This window comes from Nicotiana tomentosiformis, chromosome 11 (assembly GCF_000390325.3).
Source record: "Nicotiana tomentosiformis chromosome 11, ASM39032v3, whole genome shotgun sequence".
NCBI lineage: Eukaryota > Viridiplantae > Streptophyta > Magnoliopsida > Solanales > Solanaceae > Nicotiana > Nicotiana tomentosiformis.
In genome coordinates, this window is record NC_090822.1 from 95,055,118 (window position 1) to 95,067,667 (window position 12,550).

At 38.8% G+C, this 12,550-nt stretch overlaps 1 long non-coding RNA gene across 1 annotated transcript; it reads right to left on the reverse strand.

The window, feature by feature from the left end:
- Positions 1–5,973: 5,973 nt before the first annotated feature.
- LOC138900942 (uncharacterized) lies at positions 5,974–8,114 on the reverse strand. The gene is made up of 2 exons (XR_011412307.1): positions 6,908–8,114; positions 5,974–6,722 (listed from the first exon to the last, which is right to left on the reverse strand). It is a non-coding gene; the product is annotated as an uncharacterized lncRNA (long non-coding RNA).
- Between the last annotated feature and the right edge of the window lie 4,436 nt (positions 8,115–12,550).

The window sequence follows — 12,550 nt, forward strand, 5'->3', positions numbered from 1 at the left end:
TTGGGAACTGAAAGGCATTCCATGTCCACATGCTATAACAACAATGCACTAAAAGCGACTTGATCCTTCAGAGAACACTGCACACTGGTATAGGAAAGAGACCTACATGAAGGCATATTCACACTTCATACAACTAGTTCCCAACATGATAATGTGGCCATAAAGTAGTAACCCCAAGGTATTACCTCCTCCAGTTCAAAATATGCCTGGAAGGCCAAGAAAAAATAGAAGAAAGAAAGTTGGAGAAATAAAAAGAGCTTAAAAATTATCAAAGAAGGTAAAACTATGACATGCTCCATTTGCAAAGCAAGTACTCATAACATGAGGAGTTGTCCAACAAGACCAACAACTAATCAAGAGGTACCTTCCTGCCTTTTTCCTTTATTACTATCTTCTTAGTTATCTAACAGTTAATTCCTCATTTTCTCATATACTAGATTACTAATTGCTCACAGCAATCAACAACAAAAACTTCACAAAAGAGAGGCAAAAAGGATTCTGATAAGGCATCTACAAGTACTGGAGAAAATCTGGGGAGGGGGGGGGAGGGGGACAAGAAGCCACTACAAGAGGCCTAGGCTTCAAGGACATTGTGTATTTGTTGAACAGTCTGGCTTGTTAATGTAAATGTTTGTATTTTGTTTAATGTAGATTTTATTGTCTAACATATTATCTGATGTTTGAAATGTATCTTTTGGTTTGAATTTTATCAACATGGTTTGCCTATATCCAGAAAGGTTTATATTGGCCCTTTAATTGATTCTACCCATGTTAATGGTGATATTGGATATTAGCCTTCTAAAGGTTTGAAATGGAAATGGAAGGAAGCTATAACAGACAACTTCAAGTCTAAGCTGCAATGGCTAGAATTAAGGCAATGTCCTAATCCGCTAGAATACAAACAAGATCTAAAATTATGGAAAAATCTCCTTCCAAGAAGACCACTTGAATTTCTTTACTCTTCGGATGTAGTATTTGAGATACTAGACTTCTTTTTTGTTGAATTCGTGGGGTGGCTATTTTTGTTGAATTCCTGGGGTGGCTATTTTTATTGATACTGATGATGATACACAACTTTATTTTGTGAACTTGTTTGTCATATGTATGTCTAGCAGTATATGGACAATATAGTTCAACTCTATTGTTTGATATTAAATTCCGACTTTTTTTGTTAAATTACCATCTATGTGTGATTGTTTTTATATAAATTGTTATTGGCATCAATTCCTTATGTTGACAAAGTATTGACAAAGTAGTCTCGAATAGCATATGAGATTGCTTAACTTATATTACATACTACCAAATAACCATCATTTGCACATGAACAAAATCAGATTGCAAAGAAAACTGAAAAACAACAGAAACTTTAGCATTCTTTCCCTCTTCGATAGTTTGTTAGTCTTCTTCAACAACCATAAAATAACAGTGTTTGCTTGCTCTAGGAATGGAGGATCATACCACTAAAAAAGTCGACAAGAATTTATCTTCGGATAAAGACTACATCCAAAGAATCGTCGTTCAGGATTTGAAGTAGTCCATGCAACTTTTAAAGGAGCTGGTTTGACACATCTACCAAAAACATTCATCTTGTTTCTTTCAAGTAATAAAATGGTTGTTATTTGGGCAAAAATAAGAGCCAAAATGGCTATAATGGAATTGGAATGACAAAGGAAGAAAGTGAGAAGTAAGAAAATGCTGAAGAATTAGAAAGAAGAGAATAAATAGGGGTGAGAATGGGGGTTGTTACCGCTGGGGTCTTAATTTTTGGGGGAAAATTAATTTATTACGTTAGGGGATGGGAAAGGATTGGGAAGGGGAAATGTTAAACTGATGTGGCAAAAAAACATACACTCCCACGCGCACTCAGTCATTTGAAATAACTTTCAGTGCTATATGGCAGGTTAGGGGGTAATAACATCCAAAACAATAGGGAGGTAATTAAAATCACGTATAGGTAAGGTATACGCTAATTAAAAGTGTCAAGTTCAGGGGGGTCTGTCACGACCCAAAATCTCACATGTCGTGATAACGCTTATTGCAATACTAGGCAATCCAATAATCACAAATAAACATGCGTCTTTAATTTAAAACATACTGAAATAAACTTAAATAGTAAAAATCTCATAATTAAATGATAAGAAAATATCGCGACTCAATACAAAAATTTCCCAAAATTTGGGTGTCACTGAGTACATGAGCATCTAAATGACAACATAGTCTAACTGCTAAAAACAACTGTGAAGAAAGATAGAACATTACAAATAAACTGAAAAGAAGGAGAGTTGAGGTTTACGGACGCCACTGCAGCTACCTCAATAGTCTCCAACACATAAAGCTCCAAAGCTAGCAACTGTTGTGCCCGGAAGTACCTGGATCTGCACAAGAAGTGTAGAGTATAGTATGACTACAACCGACCCATCGTACTCAATAAGTAACAAGACTAACCTTGGGCTGAAAGCAGTGACGAGCTCAGACAGGTAAAGTTCAAATACAGATTTTAACAGTACAGAAATGTAGACATGCTTTCCAGTTTAACAGTTTAAGTTCGACACGAATAAAAATATGCCAAGTGTGACTGCTATGAGAAATGTTACATCTCTATATCTACATGTCAATTATGCATGCCATCTATAATGCACAGAGTGATAAAATAATATGCATACTCTCGGAGTATTTAATCTCACTCAGCACGCTCAATCACTCAGTCCTCCCAGTCACTCAGTACTCTCAATCACTCGGCACTCGCACTCAGTAGGTACCTATGCTCAATGCTGGTATGTCAGACTCCGGAGGGACGGATCCTACCCTAGCGCTAATATAAGCCAATCATGGCACAAATCAATTGAGCTTGTTGCGCCGTGCAGCCCGATCCCATAAGTATCACTCATAATCAGGCCCTCGACCTCACTTAGTCATCGATCTATCCAGTCTCTTGGGCTCACAAATCTCATGACAATCAGCCCAAACAATGATAATATGATTTATCAGTAAATGGCAATAGAGACTGAGATATGATATGCAAAAGATAGATGTGATTGAGTACATAATTATAATTTAAGCAAGTAATTTAATAACAAAACGACCTCTGTGGGTCCCAATAATACCAACATATAGCCTAAGCATGATTTCTAATATGAATCATAGCTCAATTTCTCTAACACATGGAGTCACAATTTTTATGGTGCACGCCCACACGCCCGTCACCTAGCATGTGTGTTACCTCAACACCAACCACAGAACACATAATTCAGGGAGTTGTACCCTCAGAACCAAGTTTAGAAGTGTTACTTACCTCAAATCGTGAAAATCTCTACTCTAACAAGCCCTTGCCTCGCAAATCGGCCTCCGAGCGACTCGAATCTAGCCACAAACAACTCGATACAATCAACACAAGCTATAGGAATCGATTCCATATGATAAAACTAGGTTCTTTAACAAAAGTCAAAAAGTCAACCACGGGCCCACGTCTCGGAATCCAACAAAATTAACAAAATCCGAACACCCATTCAATAACGAGTTCAACCATACCAAAGTTACCAAATCTTACTCTCCAATCCCCTAGACCAAAAGTCCCCAATTTTCACCTTAAAAACACATAATCTAGGTGGGAAATTCAATAGGCATTCAATATTAATAAAAAACACGACCAAAGGTTGCTTACCTCTTGAGATCTAGCAAAAAACCCTTCAAATATTGCCTTAATCCGAGCTCCCAAAGACCAAAAATGAAGAAATCACGAAACCCTTCGAATTTAAGACACTGCCAGGCATTTCGCTTTTGCGGCCCATTTAGCCGCTTATACAATACCGCTTTTGAAGCTAACAATCCGCACCTGCGGAATTACACTCAACCCCCGACCAGCGCTTTTGCTGCCAAAGGCTCGCACCTGCGGCACCATGTCCGCACCTATACGCCCAGAGCAAATTTTGAAATTTCGCACATGCGACCACATTCTGCCTCTGTGGACTCGCAGATGCGCTCCTCCCTCCGCACCTGCTATACTCCCTTAGCCAGACCAACCTAGCTTTTGTGCTACTCCAGTCGTACCTTCGGCGTCGCACCTGCGACTAATCCCCTCGCAGGTGCGATCACACCAGAAGATCCAAATTCTCAACAATGCTTCAAGTCCCATTTTTTATCCGTTAACCATCCGAAATCCACCCGAAGACCACGGGATCTCAACCAAATATACCAACAAGTCCTAAAATATCATACAAACTTGCTCGAAACCTCAAATTACATCAAACACCACTAAAACCATGAATCGCACATCGATTCAAGCCTAATGAACTTATGAACTTCTAACTTCCAAAACTAATGCCGAGACCTATCAAATTAACTCTCATTGACCTCAAATTTTGCACACAAGTCATAAATGACACAATGAACCTATTCCAACTTTCGGAACTAAAATCTGAGCACAATAATCATAAAGTCAACTATTGGTCAAACTTCTCAACTCTCCAAGCTTCAACTTTTCCAACTTTCGCCAATTCAAGCCAAAATTATCTACGGACCTCCAAATCAATATCCAGATACACCACTAAGTCCAAAATCATCATACAGATCTATCAGAACTATGAAAACTCCATTTTAGAGTAATTTACACATAAGTCAACATCCGGTCAACTCTTTCAACTTAGACTTCCAACCTTGATACCAATCCCAATTCATTCCGAAACATCCCCGAAACTAAACCCAACCACTCCGGAAAGTCACATAACAACAAACAAATATAGAATAGACAATAAATGGGAGAACATGGCTGTAATACTCAAAATGACCGGCCGGGTCGTTACAAGATCTTTACATATTCTGCCTTTTTTTAACCACCTAAACTTTGAGACAGCGGAACTTTGCCAACACAATACGTTACTCCTACTATCTACTCTTTTATATTTTCTTAAAATCTTACAATTTACTTCAAGAAAATTAGTAATAGATCAAAATAGGATCAACAAACCCTGGAGGTTGAGACATATGTACAATATCATCTAAGTACCCATGAAGAAACGCATTGGAAATATCTAGCTGAGTGATGTACCATTGGTGAGATATAACCAATGATAACAACAAATGTATTGTATACGGCTTAACCACTGGACTAAATGTATCAACAAAATTGATGCTCGGTCGTTGATGATATCCTTTAGCCACAAGACTCGCTTTATAGCGATCCAATGAACCATCATGTTTTAGCTTCGTCTTGAACACCCACTTACAACTAATTACATTTTGAGTTGGCGATGGTGGAACTAGTTCCCAAGTACCATTTTGAATAAGCGCACTATACTTCTCTGACATAGCCTGACGCCAGTGAACATCCTTAATAGCTTGTGAGTAGCAAGAAGGTTCCATTATTGCCGATATTGGAGTCGCAACTGACATTGAAATGGCTTCTTTGGCTTCACAGAGCTTGTTTGTGCTCGTGTGGCCATCTTTTGCAAAGGAAGAGTTGTTGGTTGTAGCGTACCAGTAGTTGAAGTGTCTCCAAGAGCACTATAGTTCACCGTATCAGTATATGGAGGATTTTCTTCAGCTCGAGTTGGTGACATCAAGTCTACACCATGAGAAACTTCAACATGTGAAGGTTGATCAGTAGCAGTTGTGTGTCCAGGAATAGGAAAGACATGTGACAAGGATGTGTGCAGTGGCACAGAAGGTTGCGACAGTGTTGGTTGAATGCTAGAAGGGCCAACCAAAGGCTGCAATGGCAATTGAACATTGAGAGGTTCTGATTTAGTATTGGTTATGGATGGAGGCACAATAACACCCCGTGAAACGAAAGAAAAAACATATTCATCAAAGATTACATGACGAGAAACATAGAATTTTGATGAAACTGGGCCAAATCATTTGTACCAGAAACACACACAGTTTAGATTGAGGAGACAATTTATCCTTAGTGTAAGAACGAAGCCACAGAAAACAAAGGCACCCAAAATACGCAAAAATGAGTAATCTGGATTGGTGTTAAACAATGCATAAAATGGGGTTTTATTTTTTAAATGTGGCATTGGTAGACGATTTATAGTATACACATCAGTATCAAATGAGTTTGTCCAAAATTTGTGTGGAACATTAGCATGATGTAGCAGTGCTCGACAAGTTTCAACAATATGCCGATATTTTCTTTCGGCACAACCATTTTGTTCTGGGGTATATGGACATGAGGAAAGTTGCACAATTCCATTATCTCTCAAGTAATTTATTACGGCTTGATACTCTCCTCCCCAATCTTCCTAAAACCTTCTAATGGGACGACCAGAGTATTTTTCAACAATTTTACAATATTGCATAAAAATTGAAAGGACTTCTGATTTTAGTCGAAGAAAATAAATCCATGTATATTTGCTGAAGTGATCAAAGAAAATCACATAATACCTATAACCTTCATTAGAAATAACTGGAGCAGGACCCTAATCATTCGAACAAACTAAGTCTAAAGGCCCGAAGGCTTGAAAACTAGACTCACGAAAAGGAATTTTATGACTCTTACTAACAGTACATGTAGAACATAAACTAGAAGATTTAAATAAAGGGACAATGACGTTAGACGATAATACTTGACGAACTGTAGGATAGGATGTATGAGCCAAACGAGCATGCTAAACCCCAAGGGACGCAACATAAGAAGCAGGTGCGGATGACTTCAATACAGGAAGAGAACATAATCCAGCTTTATCCTGGCCTGTATGTAGTATTTCCCTCGTCGCCAAGTCCTTAATCAAAAAATAATTAGGAACCAATTCAATTGAAACTTGGTTAGACTTAGTAAAAGAACTAATAGATAATAAATTTTGAGTAGCATTTGGAACATGTAAGATATCGTCAAGAGTGAACTTTTTATCAGAAATAATAACTGAACTTTTACCAACGTGGAAAATAAGAAGTTTTGAACCATTACCTAACGTTACTTCTTTAGGGCCTTGATATTCAGAAAGAATACCCAGGTTAATAAGATCAGTTGTGAGATGATGTGTGGTGCCACTATCCATTAACCAATCTGAGCAGAAGAGGTTCTTGCCAAATTAGAAATATGTGGTCCAGAAGCTTTGTTGCCATTGTTAATTCTAGGAGATGGACACACGCGTGCAAGATGACCTTTACCTTCACAATTATAGAAATTAATTCTAGACATGGTTGAAGCTTGAGATGGAGTAGTATTGGTCTGAGCAAAGTTCTGAAACCCACTATTTTGAGATGATTGGGTGAACCCTTGATTGGAGGAGTGTCCACGGCCTCGATCCCCTCGACCTCTACCACGTCCACAAGTGTGCTGCAGGTGCAATGACAGTATGGGCTTTATCCATTTTTAACTGTCTTCATTCAACAACAATCCATACAATACATCAAAACTAATATCCTGTTGACGTGATTCAATAGACATCGTATAAGGACGATAGGCAGGTCCTAGTCTAGCAAGAACAAATTCCACCAAATCATCATTGGGAATCGGATGATGCAATGCAGCCAACTTATCTGCTATTCCCTTTGCCTTTTGCACATACGATTCAATATTAGCATTATCATGATGCAAAGTGTGCAACTGCATCTTGAGGTCATGAAAAATTAGTGGCTTTGATCCTGAAGCATATGCAATAACAAGTTTGTCCCAAACTGCACGAGCAGTCGCTGCTCCAACCAACTGAGGCAGGATGCTTTCTGAAACAGAAGCAGCAATCCAACTTAAAACAAGTTGGTCTTCACGTAGCCAAACCGTATAGTCCGGGTTGGGTTTGGTATCGGTATCATCCAGAAATTGTGTTGGCATCGGTTCAAACCAGATGCATATACGATAGGCATAAATTTTGTCTTCCATAATAGAAAATTGGAAGATGTGAGTATCACGGGCAATTCATGTGCGAGGTTTGGAGAATATGAGATAATAGATAGGCTTGAAGTCATGGAAGAGCGCCTGTTTTCACCCATGGAAGCGTGTTGGTCTCTCTCTCCTTTTTTTTGGTAGAAAAAAAAGGATTCTGGGTTGGTTTAACCTTTGATGGCTCTTGATACCATAATAGATCAGAACACACTTTCTCTGCACACTAGTCTTGTGTGCAAATACATAAATATATACAGGAATTTCTTGGAGAACAAGACTCCAAAGTAGTCACTGCTTAGGACTACTAATGAAACGACAATTACACCAACTCTATATAAATACATTTCAACAATTCCTACGCAACATTATCCTTACAAGTAGTACTCATGTTTCATTGCCAATAAATTATACCTGAGTCAATTTCAATGCTTGCATAATAAATTTGGTTGATGAACTCTAATTGAATAGTATACGTCATCAATAGTATCAAGTGAACATAAACGTTTTTTGGCTGGCCATGTAAAAAGATGCAATTTAGTTAGGTTAGGTAATTTTATTTACTAATTATTTTTTATATTTTTCCTCCTACGCCAGGTTTATTGGTTATACATCTTTTTATTTAATTTGCTATCTTTATTTTTTGCAACCAACTTGTACCACATATAAGATGGTAGGTCTGGTAAATGTTCGGTAGAACTTAATTTTACTTATGTAGGTTTCTTCTTATCGTACAATACTCAAATAACACTTATATGTTTCACTTATTCTATTTTGATTTTACATGTATTGTCATGACCCAAAATCCACTATAGGTCGTGATGTCGTCCAACGTCACCAATAGGCAAGCCAACGGTACTCTATCGGCTTAATTATTTATTTTATTATTTTTAAAATCATAAGCCTTATTAAATAAAAAATTCAATGCTTTTAAAAATCATCAATACTTAAAATATTAGTAAGATATAAAATAAAAGATAACAATCTTAAGCCGAAACATAACAATCACTAGAGTATCTCCAAAATTCGGTGTCACAAGTGCATGAGCATTTACTAAGAAGTACAATAATAATTCAACATCTGTCCAAAATGTAAATAAGACAGGATAGAGTAAATAGTACGATGGAGACTTTGTGGGCTGCGATACATAGCCTGGAATGTAGCTCACCAAAAGTCTCCTCAGCAACTGCGCCTACTCCCCAAGATGACCACCAAATGAATTTGTCAGATCCTGCACATTTAGAGCAGAAATGTAGCATGAGTACGTAAATCAACGCATACCAAGTAAGTGTAGCATGAGTACATAACCCATAGTACCACGAACTCAATTATATAATGTATTCCCAATTTCATGTCTAATTTCATATCAAAATCCAAAAATACCATTTCTAGGTTTTCTTCCAAAATTTCCACAATTTCTATCAAATTCCATGTTAAAATCCATATATAACCCAATTATTTGACTCGAAATAAGTAGGAATAACTTACCTTATGATATATGGCGAAAATTGTCTTCAAGAACTACCCCACATGTGCTCCAAGAACTTAAAAGTGAAGAAATGAGCTTAAAATCCCGAAATTAGATGTTTAATACACATGCCAGGCCTCCTTCTTCATGATCGCAATCATAAGCCTCGCGATCGCAGTTAAAAAAAGTTCCAGCAATGTTTCCTTCATCGCGATCGCGACCAAATTCCCGCGATCGCAATGTATAATTTGTGTTTTCTTCTTCACAGACACACTTCACCATAATGGCCATAACTTTTTGTAAAACATTCCAAATCCAAACGGCTTAATTTTCTTAAAACTAGATTCAAAGGTCTACAACTTTTATTTTTGGATCATCTCCAAATTCCTTATAGATTGCAAGAAATAAGATTCCGAAGTCAGACTACTGACAACAGAAATTCCTTCTACGCAATTGCGACCTTCCTTCCGCGATCGCGGTTCACAAGACCTGGAAAAGCACTTTGCTCTTCGTTATCGTGGCCCAAACCTCCTGCATCGCATTTCACACCCTCGACACCAGTTATCAGCAGTTCCAAAAGGCCTAAAAGTGGTCTAGAACCACCCCAAATCTCACCTGGGGTCCCAGGAACCCCGTTCAATCATTCTAACAAGTTTATATGCTCTATGTAAACTTGTTCGAAGGCTCGGAAAACAAATTATAATATCAAAACCAAGAATTAAAGATCAAACTCAATTTATTAAACTCTCTTAACTTTCAAACCTTCATCCTTTGCCGAACGCATCCGAATCACACGTAAACTTTCTAGAATGACACCAAATTTTACATGCAAGTCATAAATCACGATGCGAACCTATTCCAAGGCTTGGAACCCCAAACAAAAATCGATAACAGCAAAGTCCACTTCAAACCAAACTTAAGAAAATCTAAACCGTTCAAAATGCCACGTTTCCATATTAAGCGCCGAAATGCCCCCGGATCACCCGATACTCAACCCGAACATACGCCCAAGTCCGAAATCATCATACGAATCTATTGGAACCTTCAAATACTGATTCCGAGGTCGTTTACTCAAAAGTCAAACTCTGGTAAACTCTTCCAACTTAAAGCTTCTGAATTTATAATTTTCTTTCCAAATCAACTCCGAACTTCCAGAAATTTAATTCCGACCACACGTACAAGTCATAATGCCTGAAGTGAAGCTACTCAAGGCTTGAAACCGTCGAACGACACGCTAGATCTCAAAACGACCGGTCGGGTCGTTACATTCTCCCCCCACTTACATATATGCTCGTCCTCGAACGTGCCAAGGTACACTGTTGCGGCTAACCGATGTTATGGCTCTATCTCAGAGATGGGAAACAAGGTACACAAAATAAGTATAAGGAACAGTACTTAACATGTCACTGTTGCAGCGTGCAACCCGATCCAAATATGACACTGTTGCGGCGTGCAACCCGATGCAAACATGACATTGTTGCGGTGCGCAACCCGATCCACACAACATACCCGTGGCGGCATGCCACCCCAATCCAAACAATATACCGGTGGCGACGTGCCATCCGATCCACACATAACAATCAATAACTAAACACCCATCAAGCCGAAATGCTTATACTTACGAAGTGTTCGAATATCGACCACAAGTATGCTAGGTGCATAATACAATCCTGGGGAGACGGATAGTGCCATACGCTACAAAACCCCTAGGACGACTAAGGTGCAATGAATTACCTGCATCTGGAGAACCATCTTCCTCATATAACACCACACACTACACGGGATCACAACACATATGCGAATAATCAAGTCATCTCACAACCCACCTGCCACAATAGAGATACATGGAATAACCGACGACGGGAATAACATACAACGCCCAAAGACTCCTCCGTAAGCAATGTTATGCCGAATGAACACTTTCGACCTGACGTAGAGCACACATTCATATTAGACCCACCAACGGACCTTAAGCCGATTCTGATCATACCATACTGGGCCAACAACCTTTCAAGGATCCACAATGGCCCTATTCATAATATACACGAGCAGTCGTTCAATGCAGAACAAACTCCCACAGTCTGCAACCAAAGGAATAGAGCACCTTTCAGGCATAAACTCTCACATTAGCGATAGTACCAGAATCTCCATACTTGGTTTCAGTCCTTAACAATCAAGTGACTAACATGTCACACTTATACAATTTTCCCATGGGATATGCTCCCACGACCTTCCGCACCAGGTAGCAAAGTCTGCACCTCCATACCACCAACCGTACTAATTCTGTAAAGTAAATCACGAATCTGCAAATCAATACACAATGCCTCTTCCACAGAACACCATTCTCAGGCGACACTAAGATAATGCCAGCTTACTCTAACCATCTGAATTCTTCCCTGCCCATCCGAGCTCGTGACATTCTTTTCAACACCGAGCCGCAACCTTGATCCTCAACTTCCAATTCCCATGCCGCTCACTGCACCTATCATGCCGCTACGTGAAAGTACAATAATTCATCATAACCCCTAAACTACTAGTAGAATAAACACTTCATTGGCTAGAAACCTTTTACTTAACTCATTTTAGAAGAACCATTGCAACATACAATTGAATTTCCACGACCGCAAAAAATACAAACCTCAAGTCGTGGTCTAAACTGCCATAACTCTTCCGGGATCCATTTACATAACAAGGCCATAGGAATCGAATACCTCCCATATCAAGCAAATTATGGTGGTTGTCAAGCCCGTACATACAACCACAAACCACCTGTATAACTCAACATGCCGAAGGAACTGATCATTGCCACAATCATACTAATTCAAACCATTACTAACTGACCCCACTTCTTCCAATTTACTCTTGACTTGGCTTAGAAATAATGATAGCTCCATTCAAAACATAATGAAACCCAACACACTCATCCCGAGTGACCCAATTTACGAGACCACATCGTCTCAATATCCATGAACTATCTTATACCCTCCTTATGCGCACAATAGCATCTCCAACTCGTACACCCATTCTGAAAGATCCTCTATGAATTAGAAGTTGTTTTCTTTCATCTCTCTAACATTGCACTGCAGACCCCCAGTGCTAACATAGAAACACTCCAAGTCCCTTTCTTAATGCACTGCAAAAACTCGATCCTTAACTACACAACAGACCCAAATTCCTTAGATAGTGCACTTTAATTCTTGAACCTATGAGAACCATTATTGAGAGTCACCCACTCTGACTTGATCCCGAATATAATCCAA